General features: G+C 42.6%; 1 long non-coding RNA gene across 1 annotated transcript; it reads left to right on the top strand.

The window, feature by feature from the left end:
- The first annotated feature begins 7,103 nt into the window (after positions 1-7,103).
- Positions 7,104-11,314, top strand: LOC121001822. Its single transcript, XR_005779150.1, has 3 exons — positions 7,104-7,114; positions 8,100-8,106; positions 11,225-11,314. It is a non-coding gene; the product is annotated as an uncharacterized LOC121001822 (long non-coding RNA).
- Positions 11,315-14,681: the final 3,367 nt, after the last annotated feature.

The following is a 14,681-nucleotide window of genomic DNA, read 5'->3' as shown; positions in this document are numbered from 1 at the left end:
CCGATTTTTGCGGAAAAGAATAGGACATGTTTTATATTTTTTCGGACATGCGGAACGGAACAACGGAAACGGACAGCACACATTGTGCTGTCCGATTTTTTCCAGGACCCATTGAAAATGAATGGGTCCAGATCTGGTCCAGATCTGTTCCGCAAAAAACGGAACAGATCAGGAAAGAAAAAACGGACGTGTGAATGGACCCTAAGAGGGAGCTCCCTCCCTCCCCCATCGGGGGGCTGCTGTGCCTTTGCAGCCCCCCGATGGAGAGGGAGAGAGCCCCCAGAGAGCCCCCAGAGAGCCCCGTCCTTACCCTTCCCCGTCTGCGAAGTTCTGACCAGTACTGAGCAGACGAGGAAGGTTCCCATGGCAACAGGACGCCGTCTCAGGCATCCTGCTGTCCATGGTGCTGAACAGATCTGTGCTAAAGGCAGAGATCTGTTCATACAAAGTGTAAGTAAAATACAGTACAAAACACTATATAGTGTACTGTACTGTATTATACAGACATCAGACCCACTGGATCTTCAAGAACCAAGTGGGTCTGGGTCAAAAAAAAAGTTAAAAATTAAAAATGAAAAAACACATTTATCACTGATTAAAAATGAAAAAAATAAAATTCCCTACACATGTTTGGTATCGCCGCGTCCGTAACGACCTGATCTATAAAACGGCCATGTTACTTTCCCCGCACGGTGAACGCCATAAAAATAAAAAAATAAAAACTATTAGGAAATTGAAATTTTGCCCACCTTACTTCCCAAAATAGGTAATAAAAGTAATCAAAAAAGTTGCATGTACGCCAAAATAGTACCAATCAAACCGTCATCTCATCCCGCAAAAATCATACCCTACCCAAGATAATCGCCCAAAAACTGAAAAAACTATGGCTCTCAGACTATGGAGACACTAAAACATGATTTTTTTTGTTTCAAAAATGAAATCATTGTGTAAAACTTAAATAAATTAAAAAAAGTATACATATTAGGTATCACCGCGTCCGTATCGACCGGCTCTATAAAAATATCACATGACCTAACCCCTCAGGTGACCACCGTAAAAAAATAAAAATAAAAACGGTGTAAAAAAAGCCATTTTCTGTCATCTTACGTCACAAAAAGTGTAATAGCAAGCGATCAAAAAGTCATATGCACCCCAAAATAGTGCCAATAAAACCGTCATCTCATCCCGCAAAAAATGAGACCCTACTTAAGATAATCTCCCAAAAACTGAAAAAACTATGGCTCTTAGACTATGGAGATACTAAAACATTTTTTTTGTTTTAAAAATGAAATCATTGTGTAAAACTTACATAAATAAAAAAGTGTATACATATTAGGTATCGCCGCGTCCGTGACAACCTGCTCTATAAAATTACCACATGATCTAACCTGTCAGATGAATGTTGTAAATAACAAAAAAAAAACGTGCCAAAAAATCTATTTCTGGTTACCTTGCCGCACAAAAAAGTGTAATATAGAGCAACCAAAAATCATATGTACCCTAAACTAGTACCAACAAAACTGCCACCCTATCCCGTAGTTTCTAAAATGGGGTCACTTTTTTGGAGTTTCTACTCTGGGGGTGCATCAGGGGGGCTTCAAATGGGACATGGTGTCAAAAAAAACAGTCCAGCAAAATCTGCTTTCCAAAAACCGTATGGCATTCCTTTCCTTCTGCACCCTGCCGCGTGCCCGTACAGCGGTTTACGACCACATATGGGGTGTTTCTGTAAACTACAGAATCAGGGCCATAAATAATGAGTTTTGTTTGGCTGTTAACCCTTGCTTTGTAATTGGAAAAAAAAATATTAAAATGGAAAATCTGCCAAAAAAGTGAAATTTTGAAATTGTATCTCTATTTTCCATTAAATCTTGTGCAACACCAATCTTGTGCAAGGGTTAACAAAGTTTGTAAAATCTGTTTTGAATACCTTGAGGGGTGTAGTTTCTTAGATGGGGTCACTTTTATGGAGTTTCTACTCTAGGGGTGCATCAGGGGGGCTTCAAATGGGACATGGTGTCAAAAAACCAGTCCAGCAAAATCTGGCTTCCAAAAACCATACGGCGCACCTTTCTCTCTACGCCCTACTGTGTGCCCGTACAGTAGTTTATGGCCACATATGGGGTGTTTCTGTAAACAGCAGTCAGGGCAATAAAGATACAGTCTTGTTTGGCTGTTAACCCTTGCTTTGTTTGTGGAAAAAATGGGTTAAAATGGAAAATTAGGCAAGAAAATGAAATTCTCAAATTTCATCCCCATTTGCCAATAACTCTTGTGCTACACCTAAAGGGTTAACGAAGTTTGTAAAATCAGTTTTGAATACCTTGAGGGGTGTAGTTTATAGAATGGGGTCATTTTTGGGCGGTTTCTATTATGTAAGCCTCGCAAAGTGACTTCAGACCTGTAGTGGTCCCTAAAAATTAGGTTTTTGTAAATTTCTGAAAAAATTTCAAGATTTGCTTCTAAACTTCTAGGCCTTGTAACATCCCCAAAAAATAAAATATCATTCCCAAAATGCTACAAACATGAAGTAGACATATGAGGAATGTAAAGTCATCACAATTTTTGGGGGTATTACTATGTATTACAGAAGTAGAGAAACTGAAACTTTGAAATTTGCCAATTTTTTAAAGTTTTTGGTAAATATGGTATTTTTTTATGTAAAAAAATTAACTTTTTTGACCCAATTTTAGCAGTGTCATGAAGTACAATATGTGCCGAAAAAACAATCTCTGAACGGCCTGGGTAAGTCAAAGCGTTTTAAAGTTATCAGCACTTAAAGTGACACTGGTCAGATTTGCAAAAAATGGCCAAGTCCTTAAGGTGAAATAGGGCTGAGTCCTTAAGGGGTTAAGCAAATAGTTATAATTATCATCATAACATAATACAGTGGCTCCAATGTTGATTGCTCTTTTTGCTGTAATTAGTGTAAATTACTCGAGACTCATCAGTCTAAAACGTTACTACAGTGGCGCTTGAAAGTTTGTGAACCCTCCAGAATTTTCTATATTTCTGCATAAATTAAAACAATTTATTTTCATAGAAGTAGATAAAGATAACCAAATTAAACAAATAATTTAGTAGTAATTTTGGCATTTTCCTGTGGAGCATACTAAAGGCTCTCACTGTATTAGGATCCAAGCACAAATACATTGCCTCTTATATATGTATATCATTTAGATCGTTCTCAGGGACAAATAACATATTCAGGGAGATTTATCAAAACTGATGTAGGGCAAAATTGGCTTGAGGCCCAAAGCAACCTATCAGATTCCATGTTTCACAGCTTCTTTGAGAGGATCAATCAAACCACAGTTGCTTTGTTCAACTATGCCTGTTTTCCTTTACACCAGTTTTGATAAATCTCCGCCATTATTAATTGTGGTGAAGGTATTGATGTTTTTAATGACACTGTAAAAGTTAAGTTTTGATAGATTGGTGGTTGTGGAAATGGGAGAGATTTTTTTGCCTTTGTAAAAAAAGAAAATGTATTTGGATGAATAGAATACTTTTTATTTACTTGCCTGGTATTGGCTCACAAACCCCCGTCGCCGGATGTTTTAATTCACGCGACAGGGAGATGCAGCAGCGGCCATGCGGGGATCAGAAGCGACATGGGTGCCGGGTAGCGGGGTAAGTATAACCTATATGAGGTGCCCCCACTTGCATCCATAGGCACTGGCACCTACAATATCACACGGGGCTTGTTTACTTGTCCTTTCTTGGACCACTCTTGGTAGTTGCTCGCACCTGATAACAACCCACAAGACCTGTTCTTTTGGACATGAACCATTCCTCTAACCAGCAGAATTTGGCCCTTGTGTAAAGTTGCTTAGATCCTGACAGGTTTCCCATTTTTCCTGCTTTCAACACATAACTTAAACAACTGACTTTTCACTTGCTGTCTAATATATCCCACACCTTGAAACGAGCCACTGCAACAAGACCATCGGTGTTGTTCACTTTACCTGGCAGTACTAATAATGTTATACGTACATGAGACAGACGCTGGAAGATGTGTACCATTTTTGAAAAATATGAGTGATTCTGCAAATGATAGCTGAAATGACACATAGTCCCCTTATCCAAGTTTACATTCTCTTAAGACTAGGCCTACACCTAGACTTTGCTGGGGTGATTTATCGCTAGAGATATATCATTGTGAAATTACTCTTGACACAAGAGGAGCTTGATACAGCGCAGGAGTACCTGTGCATTGTGTAGTAAGAGCCTAGGACCATCCTGGATTCTATAAACCCCCACCCCCCATGGCAAGTGCCAAACTAATTTCCTGGCACTAATGCTAATTTCCTGGCACTAATGCTAATTTCCTGGCACGCAGGAGATGATAAATGTCCCCCAAAGTGATTCAAAAGTGAGTAGTGAGTCAAAGGTGATGTAGTTCATCCCTAGGTATAGCAATTGTCACGTGATCCAAGAGATCAATAGAATTGCACAACAAAATGACTAGGTCTAGCCCCAGCCTGGTGTTTGGGCTAATAACATACACACAGGTTTCGTGGCATGAAGGATGTAAGTCTATACCTAAGCCTTACACAAACATGGCACTAGTATATAAAAGTCAGTGACTCACAGGTGGCTGGTTGAAGCAGACATGCATATTGCCAACTGCAGCTGCTGAGGCAGGACTTATCAGCTTGCCTCTTATCTCCCTACATGGACTATATTTATAAATGTGCTGTTATACATGTAGACTGTATTTAGTGGAGCAGATTTATCCAAACTGTCTAAAAAAAAACTGTTTTCATTCATCAGAGCAGAAGAAGTCAAAGCCGAGCTCTAACCAGTTGCTATGGTCAACAAACAGGTTTCTCTTTAGACAGTTTTTACGACCACCCTGCAATGCAGATATGAGGTCGCCGGGATAGGAGCTGCTGCGCATGTGTGCCTATGTGTGCTCCCATGGTCATGGCTACTAGAGAGACTGGCGCTTTTTTCTATAGTATGAAAGCATGGCCACCGCTGATGGATGTCTACTAGGTAGGTGGATTAATTATGGGTGCTTATCTGACAACTCTAGGGAACTTGTCATGCAGAACGTGCAGTTCTTTCTACAGGCAACAGAAGCAGCTGAGACTATTCATATATAGTTGTCTGAAAAATTATTTAGGATAACCTGTGACTGGTTCATTGGAATCCCTGCTTATTCTGGGCTAATGAGTTTTGTGGTCTGTCTATACCATTGGCTGACCAATCTTCTATACATGATTATGAATACAGAAATAGCTTCCGATATGTGTGGGGCTGCCCACTGGACTCCTAAGCCCTGAGTTTGCAGAGATTTAAAGCAATAAGTTACAGATTCACAAATCTGCTCAGCTCCTCCTGCTCTATAATATGCTGTCTGCAGAAAACATAGCATGTTCAGCACTGGTTACTGGGGCATGGAACCCCTGATGTTTACCGAAATATGACCAAAAAGATGAACTACAATGTAACAATGTTATGATTATGGTAAAAAATATTTAGTAGAAATTGTGAAGTGTGCACCGAATTTACCAGCATATTGACTGAGGAATATGGTGCACCTATGCCAGGATTAATCTGGTTGACTTGCAAGCCATGCCCCTTCTTTCTGGGAATTACTAAATAATTGTAAGGCTGGGTTCACACGGGCGTCACGTTTTGGCTCAGGATGCGTCCTGGGTGCATTGCGGCAAACCCGCGCGAGTAGGTACCCAATTGCAGTCAGCTTTGCGTTCCGTTTTTATCGCGCGGGTGCAATGCGTTTTGCACGCGCATGATAAAAAACTGAATGTGGTACCCAGACCCGGACTTCTTCACTGAAGTTCAAGTTTGGGTTCAGTGTTGTGTAGATGTAATTATTTTCCCTTATAACATGGTTATAAGGGAAAATAATAGCATTCTTTAATACAGAATGCTTAGTAAAAGGTCAAGTGAGGGTTAAAAAAAAAAAATAAAAATTAACTCACCTCCTCCAATTCATTGCATAGCTGCCGGTCTCCTGTTCATTCTTCAGGACCTGTCAAAGGACCTGTGGTGACATCACTGAGCTCATCACATGGTCCAATCACATGGTCCATCACCACGGCGATGGACCATGTGATTTGACGTCACCACAGGTCCTTTAGCCGGCAGCTCATGATTAAAGAAGTAAGAAGAGATCGGCAACTACGCGATCAAGAGGAAGAGGTGAGTTAAAAAAAAAATCTTTTTTAACCCTCAATTGACCTTCTACTAAGCATTCTGTATTAAAGAATGCTATTATTTTCCCTTATAACCATGTTATAAGGGAAAATAATACAGTGAATAGACTGTCATCTTAGCAACCATGCGTGAAAATCACACCGCATCCGCACTTGTTTGCGGATGCTTGCGATTTTCACGCAGCCCCAATCACTTCTATGGGGCCTTCGTTTCGTGATAAACGCACAATATAGAGCATGCTGCGATTTTCACGCAACGCACAAGTGATGTGTGAAAATCACTGCTCATGTGCACAGCCCCATAGAAGTGAATAGGTCCGGATTCAGTGCGGGCATTGCACCCGCGCAAAAATTTTGCCCGTGTGAACCTAGCCTCAGGCATTGCACCCGCGCAAAAATTTTGCCCGTGTGAACCTAGCCTAAGTGTCAAATCAAGTTAAAGGGGCAGCCTGAAAAGTGGCTTAAAGGGGTTTCCAGGGATTCTGGCCCCTTTTAACTAGCCCTTGTAGGATGTGGTACAGTACATAATGAAAAAATCAAACACTGTCCCCATGCAGATTGTGACCTAACAGTGACTTGCTTCTTAGGGACACGTCACACTGAGGCCAGTCATTGGCAGCAGCGGCACACATGACCCCATCTGTACTCCAGCCGGGGGACCCTATCTAAACAGAGCAGCATGGAGCAGGTGAGTATCATTTTTTAATTAGGTACCACGCTTAAAAAGGTCCAGAATCCTGTAAAACTCCTTTAAAGAGGACCTGTCACCACAAAATGCAATGCAATCTGAAAGCAACATGTTATAGAGCAGGAGAAGGTACAGGAGGGAGGTGTTATCAGTGATTGATAGCATTCTGTATATGTGTGCATAGAGAGATAGCTTTCACTGAAAACACCTCCCTCCTGTACCGATAGCTGTTCAGGAAGTGGAAAAAAGCAATAATATAAGTATATAAATTACAGGTTTTACTGAATTGTTTCCCATAAATATATATATATATATATATATATATATATATATAGTACAGACCAAAAGTTTGGACACACCTTCTCATTCAAAGAGTTTTCTTTATTTTCATGACTATGAAAATTGTAGATTCACACTGAAGGCATCAAAACTATGAATTAACACATGTGGAATTATATACATAACAAACAAGTGTGAAACAACTGAAAATATGTCATATTTTAGGTTCTTCAAAGTAGCCACCTTTTGCTTTGATTACTGCTTTGCACACTCTTGGCATTCTCTTGATGAGCTTCAAGAGGTAGTCACCTGAAATGGTTTTCACTTCACAGGTGTGCCCTGTCAGGTTTAATCAGTGGGATTTCTTGCCTTATAAATGGGGTTGAGGAGAAGTCAGGTGGATACACAGCTGATAGTCCTACTGAATAGACTGTTAGAATTTGTATTATGGCAAGAAAAAAGCAGCTAAGTAAAGAAAAACGAGTGGCCATCATTACTTTAAGAAATGAAGGTCAATCAGTCAGCCAAAAAATTGGGAAAACTTTGAAAGTAAGGGCTATTTGACCATGAAGGAGAGTGATGGGGTGCTGCGCCAGATGACCTGGCCACCACAGTCACCGGACCTGAACCCAATCGAGATGGTTTGGGGTGAGCTGGACCGCAGAGTGAAGGCAAAAGGGCCAACAAGTGCTAAGCATCTCTGGGAACTCCTTCAAGACTGTTGGAAGACCATTTCAGGGGACTACCTCTTGAAGCTCATCAAGAGAATGCCAAGAGTGTGCAAAGCAGTAATCAAAGCAAAAGGTGGCTACTTTGAAGAACCTAGAATATGACATATTTTCATTTGTTTCACACTTGTTTGTTATGTATATAATTCAACATGTGTTAATTCATAGTTTTGATGCCTTCATAGTCATGAAAATAAAGAAAACTCTTTGAATGAGAAGGTGTGTCCAAACTTTTGGTCTGTACTGTATATACTGTATAACAATCTGCTCAGCTCCTCCTGCTCTATAACTTGGTGCTTTCAGATTGCATTGAATTTTGTGGTGACAGGTCGTCTTTAATTTAATTAATAAATACGGCCCAATGTATCTATTAGGGTCTGTTCACAATTGTCCATTTTCATTATCTTTGTGGCCAAAAGATGGACGTAAAAATGTTTGGTTTCCAAAATGGTGTCCATATCCAACCATTATTCTTACGAACATCATGAGGAATGGGCAGGAAACATTGCCTGCAACATTTTCCTGTCTGGCTCTAATAATAATGGTGGTTGTCTCATTTGGTGTCCCATCCAGATTTTATTTTTACATTGAAGTTAAAGGATCTGTGTTTATGGTGGAAGGAGACAACACGGCCTGGATGCACGTTGTATTTTACAGTGAAGTTTAGTTGGATGAAGGATGGAAAAACTGATGCAACTTTCTCATCAGTTACCTCAGATGTTGCTCATTTATCATCTCTCCCTAGACTAAAAAAGGCAGGAAACAGAACAAAACCTTGGTGCTCCTAACTTCTCGCACGTTTGATGATGCTACAGGATGTAAAGAGGAAGTACAGTTGTATATTTCTCTATCCTGGAACAAGAGAACACATTATTATGTGACATCAATATTGTATTTCTTACCCTCAATAACTATATTGTTACATAGACCTCACCAGAGCTCCACGACCTCTTCAAGCAGCTGAACAGCGGGGATGCCAGGAGTCGGACCCCCACTGATCTGATATTGATGACCTATTCTGAGGCTAGATCATCAATATGTACTTCCTGGAACCCCCCTTCAAGTGCTGAGTTACACTCTGTTCACACTTGTGTCAGAACACAAGATGCGTTGCTGAATCTCTGGTACCATCTGTGCCTGATGGTCCTTGTTGACTTACAAAAGGGTCCGTTGGACTCTGTGGTTTCTGTCGTTGTGATGAGAAGAATGCACGCGTTGCTCTCCTTTCTCTTAAATCTTCAGGTAGCGACTCCGAAGCTCCTGACAGCAGTGTGATCTGAGCCTAATAGTTTTCTTTCTGAGAAATTATATTTATAATGTCCTGCTAAAAAAAAAAACACACAAGCAGTAAGTAACTAATACATTCACTGTCTAACAGGTTCTATACAGGCGAGCAGTTGAATGTCCTGACGAACCTCATACAGTCTGATGAAATATGTTGCCATGGTGGAGTGTGCCACAAATAAGGAAGTAATGAGAGCGAGTTAACCATTATTATGTGCAAAGTGCTTGATAAAAGCAGTCTGCGTCCATGTCATAGACGGCTGTGACAAAGATAACCGGTGACAAATGAACACCACTGTGCACCAGCAGCTGGAAGGCTCTGCTGTCCAAGGTCCTGATCATGGCTCTGTCCAATGTACTGACATATACATCGCTGAAGAAAGGAATAATATCCTGTATGCACTAGTGCTGCTGCCTGGCTGTATACTTATTTATAAGTGTTCAGTCTAATCATCCTGATGCATCATCATTTCTTAATGTCAGTAATAAAAAAATATAGATCACTGACCTGGTATATTTAGCAAAGCCTCCTTCAGATATGATACTATTATTACCTATTTATCTATTATTTCATTATTTATATAGATAGAACTGCTACAGAGAGGACATCTTCACTCACCTCAGTCCCCATGCCCACCGGGATTCACATTCACTCACCTCAGTCCCTGTGCCCACTGGGATTCACATTCACTCACCTTAGTCCCTATGCCCACTGGGATCCACATTCACTCACCTCAGTCCCTATGCCCGCTGGGATTCACATTCACTCACCTCAGTCCCCATGCCCACCGGGATTCACATTCACTCACCTCAGTCCCTGTGCCCACTGGGATTCACATTCACTCACCTTAGTCCCTATGTCCACTGGGATCCACATTCACTCACCTCAGTCCCTATGCCCGCTGGGATTCACATTCACTCACCTCAGTCCCTGTGCCCACTGGGATCCACATTCACTCACCTCAGTCCCTATGCCCGCTGGGATTCACATTCACTCACCTCAGTCCCTGTGCCCACTGGGATTCACATTCACTCACCTCAGTCCCTGTGCCCACTGGGATTCACATTCACTCACCACGGTCCCTGTGCCCGCTGGGATTCACATTCACTCACCTTAGTCCCTATGCCCACTGGGATCCACATTCACTCACCTCAGTCCCTATGCCAACTGGGATCCACATTCACTCACCTCAGTCCCTATGCCAACTGGGATCCACATTCACTCACCTCAGTCCCCATGCCAACTGGGATTCACATTCACTCACCTTAGTCCCTATGCCCACTGGGATTCACATTCACTCACCTCAGTCCCTATGCCCACTGGGATTCACATTCACTCATCTCAGTCCCTATGCCCACTGGGATTCACATTCATGACCCCATTCCTTGTGCCCACTGGGATTCACATTTACTAACCTCAGTCCCCGTGCCAACTGGGATCCACATTCACTCACCTCAGTCCCTATGCCCACTGGGATCCACATTCACTTACCTCAGTCCCTATGCCCACTGGGATTCACATTCATGACCCCATTCCTTGTGCCCACTGGGATTCACATTTACTCACCTCAGTCCATGTGCCCACTAGGACTCACATTCCCCCATTTCAGTCCCTGTGCCCACTAGGATTTACATTCGCTCACCTTAGTGTCTGTGCACACTGGGACTTTTATTCGCTCATTTCGGTCCCTGTGCCCTCTGGGATTAACATTTATTTACCTTTGTCCCTGTTAGATAGAACTGCTACAGAGAGGATATCTTCACTCACCTCAGTCCCCATGCCCACTGGGATTCACATTCACTCACCTTGTAGTGTCCCACTAGGTAAATGTGGGCACTACACAAGGGTCAATTGGGCCACGTTGTTCTCCACCTCCTGTGGGACAGTGGCAGTGTATTTTACAGTACATTTTTAATGCATTTTAATATGTATTTATGTGTATTTTTTCTGTGATATGTGTAGCAGGCCTATTAGGGTATAGTTCAGCATCCTAGGCACTAGAGGGAGCTAGGGAACCCCTAGTATATATATTCAGACCCAGACAGGGAGGGGTCAGTCTGTGTAGGCAGGAGTCTGTGTAGAGACAGAAGGGAGTGTGCACCTTAGCCAGAGAGAAGCTGAGGGCCACATCCTGACATGCAGCTAGGTTTCTAGTTGACACCAGGAGGCTAGTGAGTGTGGATCAGCCTGCCTGAGGATATTGAGCCAGAGTTAGCTCAGAAGATTTGACACCAGGGGAAGAGTTGCCTCCTGAGAAAACCAAGTTCCCACAAGCAAAGCAGAGCCAGTATTCCAGCTAGACAAGTAAGCTGAAGGGCAGAAGGATTTATACTTTAAAGCAAGGATATATACGAGAGGAAGTTTTCTACCAAGGATAAAGCCAGCATTAGGGCATCCGGGCCTTGGGATAAAGACAGACAGGAGTTCTGAGGAACAGTGTACAGTATTTCTGAGGAGAAGGTACAGCCTGATCTGTGAGTGTTGTTTAACCCTCTGAGTATCTTGCAAAGAACATTGTTGCCTGCCATTGATGTAAAAGCCTGCTTGTGATGTGACACTGCTATGTGGAACTGAACCTATAAAAGACTGTATAAAGTTAACCGTTCTCCAGTAAAGAAAGTTTGGTTCACCACAACAACGTGTTCCTCACTATTACCACTATCAATCTGTGTGCCACCGTTACAGGCACTGGCGTCACGAACCTTAAAGGGACCTTGCCACAGGCACATTAAAACCTGCAACACCCAGGGCACCTCATCTACCATCATGCCTGGTCCCTATATACAGAGAGTGCCCCAGAGGACTTCTGTGCCAGCCTCTCCATCACTGCTGTACGCCTGCCCAGGGTCTCCCTACAAACTGTGAGTAACCCATAGCAACCCTCGTTTGCCTAAGTAAACGTGACCTCACTATCGCAATACCCCGCAGGGCTGCGTACTGCATTCTCAGTCCCTGTGCCAACTGGGATTCACATTCACTCACCTTAGTCCCTATGCCCACTGGGATTCACATTCACTCACCTCAGTCCCTATGCCCACTGGGATTCACATTCATGACCCCATTCCTTGTGCCCACTGGGATTCACATTTACTCACCTCAGTCCATGTGCCCACTAGGACTCACATTCACCCATTTCAGTCCCTGTGCCCACTAGGATTTACATTCGCTCACCTTAGTGTCTGTGCACACTGGGACTTTTATTTGCTCATTTCAGTCCCTGTGCCCTCTGGGATTAACATTTATTTACCTTTGTCCCTGTGCCCACTGGGATTCAAATTCACTCGCTTAAGTCCCTATGTCCACTGGGATTCACTTGCCCCAGTCTCTGTGCCCATTAGGATTCACATTCACTCACCCAAGTCCCTGGGCCCACTGGGATTCACAATGTAACCCCTCAGTCTTGGGCACATGCACAGACACACAAAGGCCAATTCCATATTTGTGAATTACCCAGTATGCTTTTGGAGTGTATAAAGGGAACTGGAATACCCTGTGGAAACCCACAAAAGCCCAGGGAAAACATTCAAGCAGAGGGTCACCGTTCTGCAAAGCATCAGTGCTAACCACAAAGTCTAGAATTACATTGCTACTTATACTACTACTATTTCTAGTTTTTTTTTATTGCACACATGCACAGTCACTTTCCATTAGTCAATTGGAGGCATGGAAAAAGTCAAGCAGAGTCACTCAGTGGTTATTATTAGAGATGAGCGATCCGAATTTCAGGATAAATTCGATTTGCCTAGAAGCCGAACTTCCTCGTGCTTCGTGACAGCGAATCGATTTAACCTGAAATAGTATAAAAAACAAAAAAATTCAAACTTACCTCCTCCATTTGCTTGCGACAGGCCGCCAGCCTCCATTGTGCTTGAAGATCTCGGCCGAAATCCCGTGCGGCGCGAGATTACATAATTACGCTGGCCGGCATGATGACGTCATACGTCACCACGCCAACGGGCGTGATGACGTAATCTAGCGCCGCACATCTGATGGGTTAAATGATGGGGAGCAGCGCTATTGCAGCTCCCTGTCATTGCACCCGCTGCTTACAAAAAAATGTGCTTCGTGACAAAGTAATTCGTCATAAAGCAAATTTTTTTGCAAAATTCGGCGAATCAGCCAAATTAAACTTTTAAGAAATTCGCTCATCTCATTGTCTATAATAGAGAGTGCTAAGACGTGTGCTTCAAGATCGTTATTCTCAGGAATTCAAGGATCTGAATGTTGAGACTATTATGGGATATTGCGTTGATATACCATCAAAGTTTTTAGTACATATACTCCTTCAAGGCTTTGATGGTGGTCATTAGTGATGAGCAGCATAGGCAATATTCGTTTTTCGCAATATTTCACAAATTTTTGGCCTAATATTCACCATAAATTCGCAAATTCTAGAATTCGTGATCTCCAGTCATTATTTTCTTGATTGCGAAAATCGGCAATGTAATAAGCGCGTATTGCGCGCGCAATACAGGCGTGGCTCACTTTTGCTAAATTTTTCAAGCTGGTTGGCAGCAACTTTCGTGACTGTGAGGAAGAACTCCTGATCACTGTAAGTAATTTTACATTACAACACTGTAACTATCTAATGTAATTGAATAGGGATCCAGATGAAAGCACAGCAATGTCACTGCTCTCCCTCTCAGAACTGCAAAAAACAGCAGAGAATGGCTGCTGGGGAGATTCTTATATAGTAAGGGGTAGGCAACTTTCCTATTGGTTGCTAGGGGTGTTGCTAAGCTCAGACAAAGATATCGCAGACTTCTCATTGGCTAACAAGCAAGAAGCAGTGAGGGGACTGATGAAAAAAAAAAATCTAGAATAGTCGCGATTTCGAAGATATAGCACTATATTCTAGGTCTTCACGAATTCTCGAAGTGCCGATATTCGCAATCAACACTATTTGTCATAGCTCTGCAAATCACAATTTGCTGCACATCTATGGCACCCCGAAGGAAATCTATCACCAGGTTTGCCCTGTCTGAGGACAAGTCACTGAATATCTGCTGTGGTGAGAGACGAGTCCTGGTATTCATAACTGGCGGGCTCCTCTACTGCTGATTGACAGCTTTCCTCCTATACTGTACTGAAGGAGAAAGCTGTCAATCGGCATCAGGACTCCACAGCGCAAGCTCATCATTGAGCGGACTCCAGCATCAGCTCCGACTGCAGGAGGTAAACGATGATTTTATCAAAAGTATGGTAAGAAAAAAGGAAATGACCCAATGCTGGAATGAAGGGTCTCTGTGACTCTGGAATCAGGGCAGTATAGTCTAGCATATTTTGGTTGCACCAGGTGGCGTATACTTTAATTTGGGAGGGGGGTCAGGGCCCAGGATATGGGTCTCTCATGGTCCTTATTTACAGTACAGTAACCAGAGAGAGTCTTCTTGACTACTGTCACTTGATCGAGTCAGCAGCTCTGTTGGGACATTGGAGAGGTGTCTGCCCAGAGGCTGTGTGTGCATGTTGTGTACATATGTTTGCACTGTGTATACATGTGTATGTAGTGT

Source organism: Bufo bufo, chromosome 5 (genome assembly GCF_905171765.1).
Source record: "Bufo bufo chromosome 5, aBufBuf1.1, whole genome shotgun sequence".
NCBI lineage: Eukaryota > Metazoa > Chordata > Amphibia > Anura > Bufonidae > Bufo > Bufo bufo.
This window is presented reverse-complemented; position numbering and strand designations above follow the sequence as displayed.